This window comes from Bufo bufo, chromosome 10 (assembly GCF_905171765.1).
Source record: "Bufo bufo chromosome 10, aBufBuf1.1, whole genome shotgun sequence".
NCBI lineage: Eukaryota > Metazoa > Chordata > Amphibia > Anura > Bufonidae > Bufo > Bufo bufo.
The window spans coordinates 77,994,810-78,008,796 of NC_053398.1; the positions used below are offsets into that span (position 1 = coordinate 77,994,810).

The window sequence follows — 13,987 nt, forward strand, 5'->3', positions numbered from 1 at the left end:
ACATATAACATTCTACCTATAGCTATTTTATGTACCTGACCTGTGGCCAGTTCAGAGACATATCCTAACACACACACTTTAGGGTCAGAGGGTATTCGTACCTTGTAAACGTCCTGTATTGTCTGACGTACCAACTCCCAGTATCTCCCTAACCTCTCGCACGTCCACATCATATGCAACAAATCTGCAGAAACCACAGAGCATCTTGGACATTCATCCGTGGGCCTGAACCCTATACGGAACAAAAAAACCGGAGTTTTGTAGACTCTATGGACAATAAACAGCTGCGAGAGTTTACGTCCTTCACTCAGGGAAGAGAGAGGTATCGCCTCCAGTATATCAGACCATTGGTCATCAGTTAATTTGCCAACATCTTTTTCCCATTTACTTTTAGCCACCAGTGGATGGGACATTAGAAACTTATCAAGCAATAGCTTATATATACAGGATATCATACCCCTCCTCGCCCCTCTAGACAAAATCTGTTGCAGTGCAGCATCTCTCCCTGCCACCTCATTCGTACCTTTTAAATGTAGCGTTGTATGCGTGTCTCACCTGAAGGTACTTATAAAAGTGAGTTCTAGGCAGTTCATACTTCTCCTGAAATCTGATAAATGACATGAACTTCCTTTCCTCCAAAAGGTGGCCCAACCTCAGAATACCCTTTCTTTTCCATGCCCCAAACTCAGACAGGGAGAGGAATTCCGGCAGCACGGGGTTGTCCCACAGTGGAGTATATTCCGTATTACCGATAACCCCCCTCAGGTGCTTGACCTTATTCCACACTGACTGCATCAAGTGTCCCAAATCGCCCATCGGACCACTCCTTCCAGCCCCCCTAGTCTCAAGGATCAACAGTAGGTCATTAGCGGACAAGCAATGTTTAAACAACTGACACGACATCTCACTCGACTCCAGTTCCATCCACCCCTTAAAATGTTGGCATTGCGCAGCCAGGAAGTACACCCATGGGTTTGGCACTGCAAGGCCCCCTTCTGTTTTAGGATATTGTAACGTTTCAAGCCTCTGCAAGGCTTTTAGAGACTTTGGTTGAACCCAGTCGTTAATCGACTGAACCTTAACTGGGTCCATATGAAAAGAGTCTGGGGAAATGATGTATCCCAAGAATGGTACCTCTTTGACACTAAACAGGCATTTTTGTATCTTCACAGATTAAAAAGATTATCCCACAGTATCTGTAGGACAGCCTTAACATGACTAACATGGGAAATCAAATCAGAAGAATACACCAGAATATCATCTAAATACACTGCCAAAAATGAAACTAAATGGCATCACCATATATTCAAACTGTCCCTCCTGAGTATTAAGTGCTGTTTTACACTCATCCCTCTCCTTAATGCGGTTATAGGTTATATGCTCCCTGAATCTGGTTAAAGAGGTCTAGTATAATCGGCAAATTATAGCGTTTTTTTTCACCATGATCTTTTTAAGCTCCCAGTAGTCAATACATGGTCTGACACCGACATCCTTTCCTTGACAAAAAAAATAAATATGAATTCATCCCCCATAGGAGAAATACAGTGCCTTGCAAAAGTATTCACCCCCTTGACTTTTTTTTCCTATTTTGTTACATTACAGCTTTAAGTTCAATGTTTTGTTAGTCTGAATTTTATGTGGTGGATCAGAACACAATAGTCTAAGTTGGTGATGTGAAATGAGAAAAATATATAAATAAAACTATTTAGAAATAGAAAACAGAAAATTGGCATGTGCGTATGTATTCACCCCCTTTCTTAGGAAGCCCATAAAAAGCTCTGGTACAACCAATTACCTTCAGAAGTAACATAATTAGTGAAATGATGTCCACCTATGTGCAATCTAAGTGTCACATGATCTGTCATTACATATACACACCTTTTTTGAAAGGCCTCAGAGGCTGCAACACCTAAGGCTACTTTCACACCTGTGTTCGGGTGTCCGCTCGTGAGCTCCGTTTAAAGGGGCTCACAAGCGGCCCCGAACGCAGCCGTCCGGCCCTAATGCATTCTCAGTGGAGGCGGATCCGCTGAGAATGCATCAGTCTGCCAGCGCTCAGCCTCCGCTCCGCTCAGTGAGCGGACACCTGAACGCTGCTTGCAATGTAAGTCAATGGGGACGGATCCCAGGTTCTAGTCCCTAAAGGGGAAATAATTATTAAATAAAAAGTTAAAAAAAGTAAAAAAAAACACCAAAATATTAAGTATAAATCACCCCCTTTCCCAATTTTATATATAAACAATAAATAAATAAACAAACATATTACATATTGGTACGTCTGAAAAGTACAAACAATTAAAATATTGAAAAAATCTCCTATGCGGTGAACGACGTAAAAGAAAAAAGAAAAACAGCTCGATTTGCCATTTTAATTTTTTTTTGTCATCTTGTCCACCCTAAAAAATAGGATAGGACTGTTCGATTATTGGCCTGACGTTCCATAAAGTGCAGAATGCACGCAGCTTTTTTTGGGCTTTTTTATTTTTTTTATTCGTATCGAATATCGAAACACTTTTTTATGGTATCGAAACCGAATCAAAATTTTGGTATCGAAACAACCCTACATGGCACAACAGCAAACCTGCCAAGAGACGGCTGCCCACCAAAACTCACGGACCGGGCAAGGAGGGCATTAATCAGAGAGGCAGCACAAGTTAACCCTGGAGGAGCTGCAGAGTTCCACAGCAGAGACTGGAGTATCTACATAGGATGACAATAAGCCATACGCTCCATAGAGTTGAGCTTTATGGCAGAGTGGCCAGAAGAAAGCCATTACTTTCAGCTAAAAACAAAAAGGCACGTTGTGAGTTTGCGAAAAGGCATGTGGGAGACTCCCAATATTTATGGAGGAAGGTGCTCTGGTCTGACGAGACTGAGAAAAATCTGTGTTAATATTTGGTACAGAAGCCTTTGTTTGCAATTACAGAGGTCAAACGTTTCCTGTAGTTCTTTACCAGGTTTGCACACACTGCAACAGGGATTTTGGCCCACTCCTCCACACAGATCTCCTCTAGATCTGTCAGGTTTCGGAGCTGTCGCTGAGCAACACAGAGTTTCAGCTCCCTCCAAAGATGTTTGTTGCGGAGCTTCACGGTATACCCTCAATAGCTTCACTCAAATCCCCTTGTAGCTGAAGAAGCAGGTCAATATCCAAGAGACAATATCCCCAGTGACTGGACGACACACAGTTTGGGAGTCAACTGACTTTACTAGGCATGCGCACCTGGTTTCAAACCTCATTTACATACAATACATAGATTACTATGGTACAAGGAAAGGTGGGGTCAGACAATAGCAAGGGCTGATGGGAGGTTGAGGGGGGACACTGCAGCTAGTTTAAACTGGTCTCCCAGTGTCCCTGAGACAACACCCTGCTGGGGAAACAATGGGAACGGGAAAAGGGGGGAGGGGAAGAGGTACAGACAAGAAAGACATTCTGTAAGTGGCTAGGTTTGCCACAATGCTCCCCCAGAACCAAGCCGGCATACACAGTCTGATCCCAACGGATCGGCTTGGGGATGTCCGGAGGAGTGCTCACAGATCACTTTTCAAGTTCAGTTTGTCTGGATAACCCGTCGGCGTTGCCATTTTGCTTCCCAGGGCGGTAGTGGATGGTAAAGTCAAAAGGCTGCAGCGCCAAACTCCAGCGCAGCAGCCTGGCATTGTCTCCTGACACCCTGTTCAGCCACACCAACGGGTTGTGATCTGTGAGTAAGGAAAAGGGTTGTCCATACAAATATGGCTGCAGCTTTTTAAGGGCCCACACCATGGCCAGGCATTCTTTTTCTATGGCGGCGTAGCTTACTTCCCGGGGTAAAAGTTTTCTGCTTAAGTAAGCCACTGGATGCTCGCCGCCATCTTCTCCGATTTGGCTCAGTACTGCCCCCAATCCAAACATAGAAGCGTCTGTGTGGATGAGAAAACGTTTAGTTGGATCAGGGGCGGCAAGTACAGGTGAATTCACAAGAGACGTTTTTAGTTGCTGGAATGCCTGCTCACACTCTGGGGTCCAGACTACTATCTTAGGGAGATTCTTGCGGATCAAATCGGTGAGGGGTTTGGCCAGGGTACTGTAGTTGGGTACAAATTTACGGTAGTATCCTGCGGTCCCTAGGAATGCCAGTACTTGATTTTTGGTACGGGGTTGGCCTCTACCTTAGCCGGTTCGGGTTTTTGTTGGCCGCTCCCTACCCGGTGTCCTAGGTATTGGACTTCTGCCATCCCTATATGGCACTTACTGGGTTTCAGAGTTAATCCTGCCTCCCTAATACGGTCTAGTACGGCTCCTATGTGGCTCAGGTGTTCAGTCCAGGAGTGGCTGAAGATCGCTATATCATCTAGATAGGCGCAAGCGTACTCCTGGAACCCATCCAATAGCCGATCCACCATCCTCTGAAAAGTAGCCGGAGCGTTTTTCATCCAGAATGGCATGACCTTAAACTGGTACAGGCCAAACTGGGTGACAAACGCTGACTTAGGGATGGCGTCTTCGGCTAGGGGAATCTGCCAATACCCCTTACAAAAATCTATTGTGGCGAGGTATTGGCCCCTGGCCATTTTGTCCAGGAGCTCGTCTATCCGGGGCATAGGGTAGGCATCGGATACGGTCTTATCATTAAGCCTCCGGTAGTCTACGCAGAAGCGGGTAGTCCCATCCCACTTCGGCACCAGAACTACTGGGGAGGCCCAAGGGCTTTCAGAGTGTGCTCTATGACTCCTAGTTGTAGCATTTCTTCAATTTCCTTGCGCATATTATCCTTTACGGATTCAGGTATGTGGTAAGGAGGTTGGCGGAGAGGGGTCTGCCCTGGTGTTTCTACTCTGTGGGTGGCTAACGGGGTGTACCCGGCGAGATTAGAAAAAGTGGTTCCTTTTTCCCTTATTAGACTATGAGCCTGCGCCCTTTCCTGGGGACTAAGCCGTTCACCTAACTGAACCTCTTCCAGGTCCTCTTTCTGGCCCTCTTTCTCTAGGAGGTCTGGGAGAGGTAAATTGTCAAAGTCCTCTGCGGCAGAGGCGCAAATAGCGGTCACCTCTTCTATGCGCTCGTAGTAGGGCTTCAGCATGTTCACATGGAGCATGCGTCTGCCCCCTGCTCCAGCGCACGGGCCGATCACATAGGTGGTATCGCAGATTTGCTCCACCACCTTGTATGGGTCCTGCCAGGAGGCCTACAGCTTGTCATTAGGGACTGGCCGTAGGATTAACACCTTCTGCCCGACCTGAAAGTTGCGGTCTCTGGCCCCCTTATCATACCATCTGTGCTGTCGTTGTTGGGCCGCTTGGAGGTTAGTACGTACCGTCTGGGTCAGAGCCTCCAAGCGTTCCCTAAACTCCAGCACGTATGGTACAATAGGGGTACCATTCGTAGTTACCCCTCCCTCCCAGTGTTCTCTGATAAGGTCTAAGGGACCCCTCACTCTCCTCCCGAACAATAATTCAAAAGGGGAGAATCCCGTGGATTCTTGGGGTACTTCCCTATAGGCAAAGAGCAAGTGGGGCAAAAACCGTTCCCAGTCTTTTTGATTGTCTATGAACGTGCGGATCATCTGTTTAAGAGTTCCGTTAAACCGTTCACAGAGCCCGTTGGACTGGGGGTGGTAGGCGGAGTTTAAGATCGGTTTCACCTCACACACTTTCCAGAGTTGGTGGGTGACCTCTGCAGTGAACTGGGTGCCCCTATCCGATATAATCTCCCGGGGAAATCCCATACGGGAGAATATTCTCTGCATGTACGTTGGTCAACGCCACTGCCTCTGGGTATCTAGTGACGTGGTCCACTACGGTCAAGATGTATTTCTTGCCGGAGGGACTGGTTTTCGCTAGGGGTCCTATTATGTCTACAGCTACTCGACTGAAAGGTTCTTCAATTATGGGCAGGGATCTGAGTTTGGCTTTATAGCGATCCCCTCTCTTCCCTACCCTCTGGCAGGTATCACACGTTTGACAGTATTGTCTAATATCCTTTGAGATACCTGGCCAGAAGAAGTTCTGCGTCAGCCGATGTTTCGTTCGACTGATTCCTGAATGTCCTGATAATGGTATATCATGCGCGATGCGCAGCAACTCTTGTCTATACTTTCGGGGTACCACTAACTGCTTAGTGGGCACGGGTATGGACCCTGCTACTACCTTCTCTGCATAGCGGTATATGAGACCTTTGTCCCAAGCATATTTCTCTCCCTCCAACCCTCCTTGGTCCTTGTTTATCCTATCTTTATATACCTGCAGGGAGGGATCTAGGGCCACCTCACTGCCAAATTCCAGGGGGGCATCCCAGGGGAGAATAGGAGGGGTGTGTGGCATATTGTTTACCTGAGCCTCAGAGTGATCGGATGGAGCCATGGTGCGTGCTTGCTGCCGGGTAACAACCGGGTAGGCCTCTTGGATAGTTGGTTGAGGGACAAAAGCAGAGGTGAGCTCCCCCAAGTCGTTGCCCAAAATAACATCAGCGGGAAAATCCTGCATAATTCCCACCTCCACGTTTCCATGCCCTGCCCCCCAATTCAAATGCACCTTGGCAGTGGGAACTTTGTAAATTGCTCCCCCTGCCACCCGTACAGCTACACAGTCTCCGGTGAGGGTGTGCTTAGGCACCAAATGATTTCGGACCAGGGTTAACGTGGCCCCAGAGTCACGTAATCCTTGTATACTCTTCCCCTCCATGTGTACCACCTGGCGGTGCCCCTGGCGGTTGTCTGAGGCGGCTTGTATGGGGTTTACCTCGTGTAGGATCCCCAGAGGCTCTTCTATTGAAGTGACTGTGGATGTTCGGAGCACAGATTCTCTTTGGCAGCAGTGTACTGCAGCCCTATTGGGGGGAGGAGGACCCTGGTGGTTCCAGTTCTGGCGAGGTCGGTTACGTGGGCAGTCTCTCTGGATGTGCCCCTGTTGGTTGCAGGTGTGGCAGCGGATTGGTGGTCGGGTATTGTACCTAGGAGGGTACTGGTTGTGGCTCGCGGCTGGTCGTGGCTGAGCCAAGGTAGTCACTGCTGGTAGAGGGGTGGTAGATCCATACGTGGTCCGGTGTGGTGTGCGTTGGTCTCGCCTGGTGTCTTGGAACTCGTCAGCTAGCTTGGCTGCCTCTGGTAGGGTACGGGGTTTGCGATCTCGTACCCAATTTTGCAGTTCTGTGGTTAGTCCATTAAAAAACTGCTCCATTACTATTAACTGGAACATCTCTTCCATAGTGGTGACCCGTGTCGCTTCCATCCACCCCTTGGCGGCTCGCCGTAGTCGGTGTGCCCATTCAGTGTGTGAGTCTTTTTTGTTTGTTTCTTGATGTCCCGGAATTTGAGTCGGTATGCCTCAGCGGTAATGGCATACCGTGCTAGGATGGCTTGTTTGACTTTGTGATAATTCCTGATGTCTTCGTCTGGGACGGTCTGGTATGCCTCTGCGGCGCGGCCTGACAATCTACCTGCCAGCAGGGGTACTTGGTCGGCTGGGCTGATGTCGTGTAGCTGGCACAACCTTTCGAAATCCTGTAGGTATTTGTCAATATCACTTTCTCCTTCTGTGTAATTTTTAAAAGCTTGGTAGGGAATCTTAGCTTTTCCCTGGGTAGTGCTGGTGGGCGCTGGGGCTCCTTCCCCAACTCGCTGAATAGCGTTTTGCTTCGCTACAATGTACTTGTGTACATCTGCTATCAGTCTTTCTAGTGTCTCCTCGGAGGGGGTGTTTGGGTAAAAAGCTAACCTGCTATTGAGCTCTCTTGTAAATTCCGTTGGCTCTGTCTCCTGTGGAGTTGCCGCAGTGGTCGCTCTGTCCCCCTCCATGAGTTCGGCCACAAGAGTAGCTTTGGTTTTGTTGCTGGCTTTTCTTCCCCTTGCTTCCAATAATTCCTTTAACGTAGTTCGTTTCAATGTTGCATAATTCGTCTCCATTCACCGTTCGTTCGAATGACTGCACATATTCTCGAACTTCGATATATCCGAATGGCTGTTTCAACTAACTGCTGCTTTGCTGTGCTGCAAGGCTTGTATCCCGCCGCTTGCCACCAATTGTTGCGGAGCTTCACGGTATACCCTCAATATCTTCACTTAAATCCCCTTGTAGCTGAGACAATCTCCCCAGTGACTGGACGACACACAGTTTGGGAGTCAACTGACTTTACTAGGCATGCGCACCTGGTTTAAAACCTCCAACAGCCTCATTTACATACAATACATAGATTACTATGGTCCAAGGAAAGGTGGGGTCAGACAATAGCAAGGGCTGATGGGAGGTTGAGGGGGGACACTGCAGCTAGTTTAAACTGGTCTCCCAGTGTCCCCGAGACAACACCCTGCTGGGGAAACAATGGGACGGGAAAAGGGGGGAGGGGAAGAGGAACAGACAAGAAAGACATTCTGTAAGTGGCTAGGTTTGCCACAATGTTCTATTGGATTTAGGTCTGGAGACTGGCTAGGCCACTCCAGAACCTTCATATACTTCTTACGGAGCCACTCCTTGGTTATCCTGGCTGTGTGCTTCGTGTCGTTGTCATGTTGGAAGACCCAGCCACGACGGAGGTTGTTGCTCACAATTTCACAATAAATGGCCCCATTCATCCTATCCTTAATACAGTGCAGACGTCCTGTCCCCTTCGCAGAAAAGCTCCCCCAAAGCATGATGTTACCACCCCCATGGTTCACAGTAGATATGGTATTCTTGGGATGCAACGGATCCGTTTAAAACGGACCGCAAAACACTGAAAAAGACATACTGTCGTGTGAAAGAGGCCTAAGTATGAATCTTCTGTTTCAAGGGCCATGCTGCAGGAACTTGTTAAAAGTCATTTTTACAGGAAAGTGGCGACATTTCCTTCCTGCCTACCTATGTATTCATACATCCGCGATTTTCTTCACTGTCACTGTTGCTCCGTGGTTATTACAACCTCATGCCAGTTACAGGCTCCATGCAATAACCAGTAAGCTATTTCCCTTATGGAGAAAGCGTTTATTGGTAATAACCAGGCCTAAACAGACACATTTATTTAATTTTTTTACATTATTTTTTATTTAGCGCACGTGGTGGTTTAAACAGTTGTAACTTTTTTATTTTTGCAACAATTTTTCACTTGACACATAGGGCCTTTATAATAAATTTTTTTGTTTTATTTGGGGGAAACTGTACAAAATATTTTTAAAGTATTTTTTTTTTCAAAACTATAGCTCCTTATTTTTTAAATATGCACATTGCCACCAAAATAAATTATTATAATTAATTCCCTATTTTGTGTCTGTTGTTTTGTTATATAATACGTATGCAATCTCTGAATCACCGTTATCATAGTAACGCCGTCGGCTCCCCGCTTTACTATTGTATTAAACTGTATTTGTGTCCTGAGCACGCAAATACAGTTGACAGTGGGACATACAGGGTCTGGACAGCTGGCAACTGTGGGCTGCTAGTTGAGGACCGCTTTTATAGCACTGAATGCGCTCACAAGAAAGGTGCCTTTTGTATAAAAGTGCTATCCCAGTCCCATAAAAAGCTCTTTGCTCAAAGTGTATGAAAGAAATGATGACTGAAGAGGCGTCTGCAATTCTCTTTAACCACCTCAGCTCCCCTAGCTTAAACACCCTTAATGACCAGACCACTTTTTACAATTCTGCACTGCACTACTTTCACGGTTTATTGCTCGGTTATACAACTTACCACCCAAATGAATTTTACCTCCTTTTCTTCTCACTAATGAAGCTTTCATTTGGTGGTATTTCATTGCTGCTGACATTTTTACTTTTTTTGTTATTAATCGAAATTGACCGAATTTTTTGCAAAAAAATGACATCTCACTTTAAAAAAAAAACTACATTTCTATATCAATTTTTCTAAAAATGTATTGTTCTACATGTCTTTGATAACAAAAAATGCAATAACTGTATTTTTATTGGTTTGTGCAAAAGTTATAGCTAGAGTTGAGCGAACACCTGGATGTTGGGGTTCGAGAAGTTCGGCCGAACTTCCCGGAAATGTTCGGGTTCGGGACCCGAACTTCGCCCCCGAACCCGAACCCCATTGAAGTCAATGGGGACCTGAACTTTTCGGCACTAAAAAGGCTGTAAAATAGCCCAGGAAAGGGCTAGAGGGCTGCAAAAGGTAGGTAAATCCCCTGCAAACAAATGTGGATAGGGAAATGAATAAAAATAAAAATTAAATTAAAATTAACCAATATCAATTGGAGAGAGGTCTCATGGCAGGGAATCAGGCTTCACGTCACCCACCACTGGAACAGGCCACTGTCAGATATTTTTAGGCCCCGGCACCTAGACAGAGGAGAGAGGTCCCATAGCAGAGAATCAGGCTTCATGTCATAGCAGAGAATCAGGCTTCAAGTCATAGCAGAGAATCAGGCTTCACGTCACCCACCACTGGAACAGGCCAGTGTCAGATATTTAGGCCCCGGCACCCAGACAGAGGAGAGAGGTCCCATAGCAGAGAATCAGGCTTCATGTCATAACAGAGAATCAGGCTTCACATCACCCACCACTGGAACAGGCCATTGTCAGATATTTTTAGGCCCCGGCACCCAGACAGAGCAGAGGTTCATTCAACTTTGGGTTGCCCCGCAATATAATGGTAAAATGAAAATAAAAAAAGGATTGAATGAGGAAGTGCCCTGGAGTACAATAATATATGGTTAAGGGGAGGTAGTTATAAATGTCTAATCTGCACAAGGGATGGACAGGTCCTGTGGGATCCATGCTTGGTTCATTTTTATGAACGTCAGCTTGTCCACATTGGCTGTAGACAGGCGGCTGCGTTTGTCTGTAATGACGCCCCCTGCCGTGCTGAATACACGTTCAGGTAAAACGCTGGCCGCCGGGCAGGCCAGCACCTCCAAGGCATAAAAGGCTAGCTCTGGCCACGTGGACAATTTGGAGACCCAGAAGTTGAATGGGGCCGAACCATCAGTCAGTACGTGGAGGGGTGTGCACAGGTACTGTTCCACCATGTTAGTGAAATGTTGCCTCCTGCTAACACGTTCCGTATCGGGTGGTGCTGTGGCGTGGTGACAAAACTTTTCCACATCTCTGCCATGCTAACCCTGCCCTCAGAGGAGCTGCCCGTGACACAGCTGCGTTGGCGACCTCTTGCTCCTCCTCTGCCTTCACCTTGGGCTTCCACTTGTTCCCCTGTGACATTTGCGAATGCTCTCAGTAGCGCGTCTACCAACGTGCGCTTGTACTCGCGCATCTTCCTATCACGCTCCAGTGCAGGAAGTAAGGTGGGCACATTGTCTTTGTACCGGGGATCCAGCAGGGTGGCAACCCAGTAGTCCGCACACGTTAAAATGTGGGCAACTCTGCTGTCGTTGCGCAGTCACTGCAGCATGTAGTTGCTCATGTGTGCCAGGCTGCCCAGAGGTAAGGACAAGCTGTCTTCTGTGGGAGGCGTATCGTCATCGTCCTGCGTTTTCCCCCAGCCACGCACCAGTGATGGGCCCGAGCTGTGTTGGGTGCCACCCCGCTGTGAACATGCTTCATTCTCATCCTCCTCCACCTCCACCTCCTCCTCCTCATCCTCGTCTTCCAGTAGTGGGCCCTGTCTAGCCACATTTGTACCTGGCCTCTGCTGTTGCAAAAAACCTCCCTCTGAGTCACTTTGAAGAGACTGGCCTGAAAGTGCTAAAAATGACCCCTCTTCCTCCTCCTCCTGGGCCACCTCCTCTTCCATCATCGCCCTAAGTGTTTTCTCAAGGAGACATAGAAGTGGTATTGTAACGCTGATAACGGTGTCATCGCCACTGGCCATGTTGGTGGAGTACTCGAAACAGCGCAACAGGGCACACAGGTCTCGCATGGAGGCCCAGTCATTGGTGGTGAAGTGGTGCTGTTCCGCAGTGCGACTGACCCGTGCGTGCTGCAGCTGAAACTCCACTATGGCCTGCTGCTGCTCGCACAGTCTGTCCAGCATGTGCAAGGTGGAGTTCCACCTGGTGGGCACGTCGCATATGAGGCGGTGAGCGGGAAGGCCGAAGTTACGCTGTAGCGCAGACAGGCGAGCAGCGGCAGAATGTGAACGCCGGAAGTGTGCACAGACGGCCCGCACTTTATGCAGCAGCTCTAACATGTCGGGGTAGTTGTGAATGAACTTCTGCACCACCAAATTCAGCACATGCGCCAGGCAAGGGATGTGCGTCAAACCGGCTAGTCCCAGAGCTGCAACGAGATTTTGCCCATTATCGCACACCACCAGGCCGGGCTTGAGGCTCACCGGCAGCAACCACTCGTCGGTCTTTTGTTCTATACCCCGCCACAACTCCTGTGCGGTGTGGGGCCTGTCCCCCAAATATTTGAGTTTCAGAATGGCCTGCTGACGTTTACCCCGGGCTGTGCTGAAGTTGGTGGTGAAGGTGTGTGGCTGACTGGATGAGCAGGTGGAAGAAGAGGAGGAGGAGGAGGCAACAGGAGGCAACGAATGTTGCCCTGCGATCCTTGGCGGCGGAAGGACGTGCGCCAAACAGCTCTTCGCCTGGGGCCCAGCCGCCACTACATTTACCCAGTGTGCAGTTAGGGAGATATAGTGTCCCTGGCCGTGCTTACTGGTCCACGTATCTGTGGTTAGGTGGACCCTGCCACAGATGGCGTTGCGCAGTGCACACTTGATTTTATCGAATACTTGGTTGTGCAGGGAAGGCACGGCTCTCTTGGAGAAGTAGTGGCGGCTAGGAACAACATACTGTGGGGCAGCAAGCGACATGAGCTGTTTGAAGCTGTCTGTGTCCACCAGCCTGAATGACAGCATTTCATAGGCCAGTAGTTTAGAAATGCTGGCATTCAGGGCCAGGGATCGAGGGTGGCTAGGTGGGAATTTACGCTTTCTCTCAAATGTTTGTGAGATGGAGAGCTGAACGCTGCCGTGTGACATGGTTGAGATGCTTGGTGACGGAGGTGGTGGTGTTGGTGGTACATCCTCTGTTTGCTAGGCGGCAGGTGCCAACGTTCCTCCAGAGGCGGAGGAAGAGGCTGAGGCGGCGGCAGCAGCAGAAGAGGTAGCAGGGGGAGCCTGAGTGAGTTCCTTGTTTTTAAGGTGTTTACTCCACTGCAGTTCATGCTTTGCATGCAGGTGCCTGGTCATGCAGGTTGTGCTAAGGTTCAGAACGTTAATGCCTCGCTTCAGGCTCTGATGGCACAGCGTGCAAAACACTCGGGTCTTGTCGTCAGCACATTGTTTGAAGAACTGCCACGCCAGGGAACTCCTTGAAGCTTACTTTGGGGTGCTCGGTCCCAGATGGCGGTGGCCTGTAGCAGACTGACTCTCTTGGCGGCGGGTGTTCTGCTTTTGCCCACTGCTCCCTCTTTTGCTACGCTGTTGGCTCGGTCTCACCACTGCCTCTTCCTCCGAATTCTGAAAGTCAGTGGCACAACCTTCATTCCATGTGGGGTCTAGGACCTCATCGTCCCCTTCATCGTCTTTCACCCAGTCTTCCTCCCTGACCTCCTGTTCAGTCTGCACACTGCAGAAAGACGCAGCAGTTGGCACCTGTGTTTTGTCATCATCAGAGACGTGCTGAGGTGGTATTCCCATGTCCTCATCAGGAAACATAAGTGGTTGTGCGTTAGTGCATTCTATCTCTTCCACCCCTGGGGAAGGGCTAGGTGGATGCCCTTGGGAAACCCTGCCAGCAGAGTCTTCAAACAGCATAAGAGACTGCTGCAAAACTTGAGGCTCAGACAGTTTCCCTGATATGCATGGGGGTGATGTGACAGACTGATGGGCTTGGTTTTCATGCGCCATCTGTGCGCTTTCTGCAGAAGACTGGGTGGGAGATAATGTGAACGTGCTGGATCCACTGTCGGCCACCCAATTGACTAATGCCTGTACCTGCTCAGGCCTTACCATCCTTAGAACGGCATTGGGCCCCACCAAATATCGCTGTAAATTCTGACTGCTACTGGGACCTGAGGTAGTTGGTTCACTAGGACGTGTGGCTGTGGCAGAACGGCCACGTCCTCTCCCAGCACCAGAGGGTCCACTAACACCACCACGACCATGTCCG

The 13,987-nt window shown here is 48.6% G+C and overlaps 1 protein-coding gene across 1 annotated transcript in view; it reads left to right on the top strand.

Annotated features, from left to right (window-relative positions):
* Nucleotides 1-13,987, top strand: part of BBS1 (Bardet-Biedl syndrome 1) — a 398,008-nt gene that overhangs the window by 60,963 nt on the left and 323,058 nt on the right. The gene's annotated exons all lie outside the window — the stretch shown is intronic.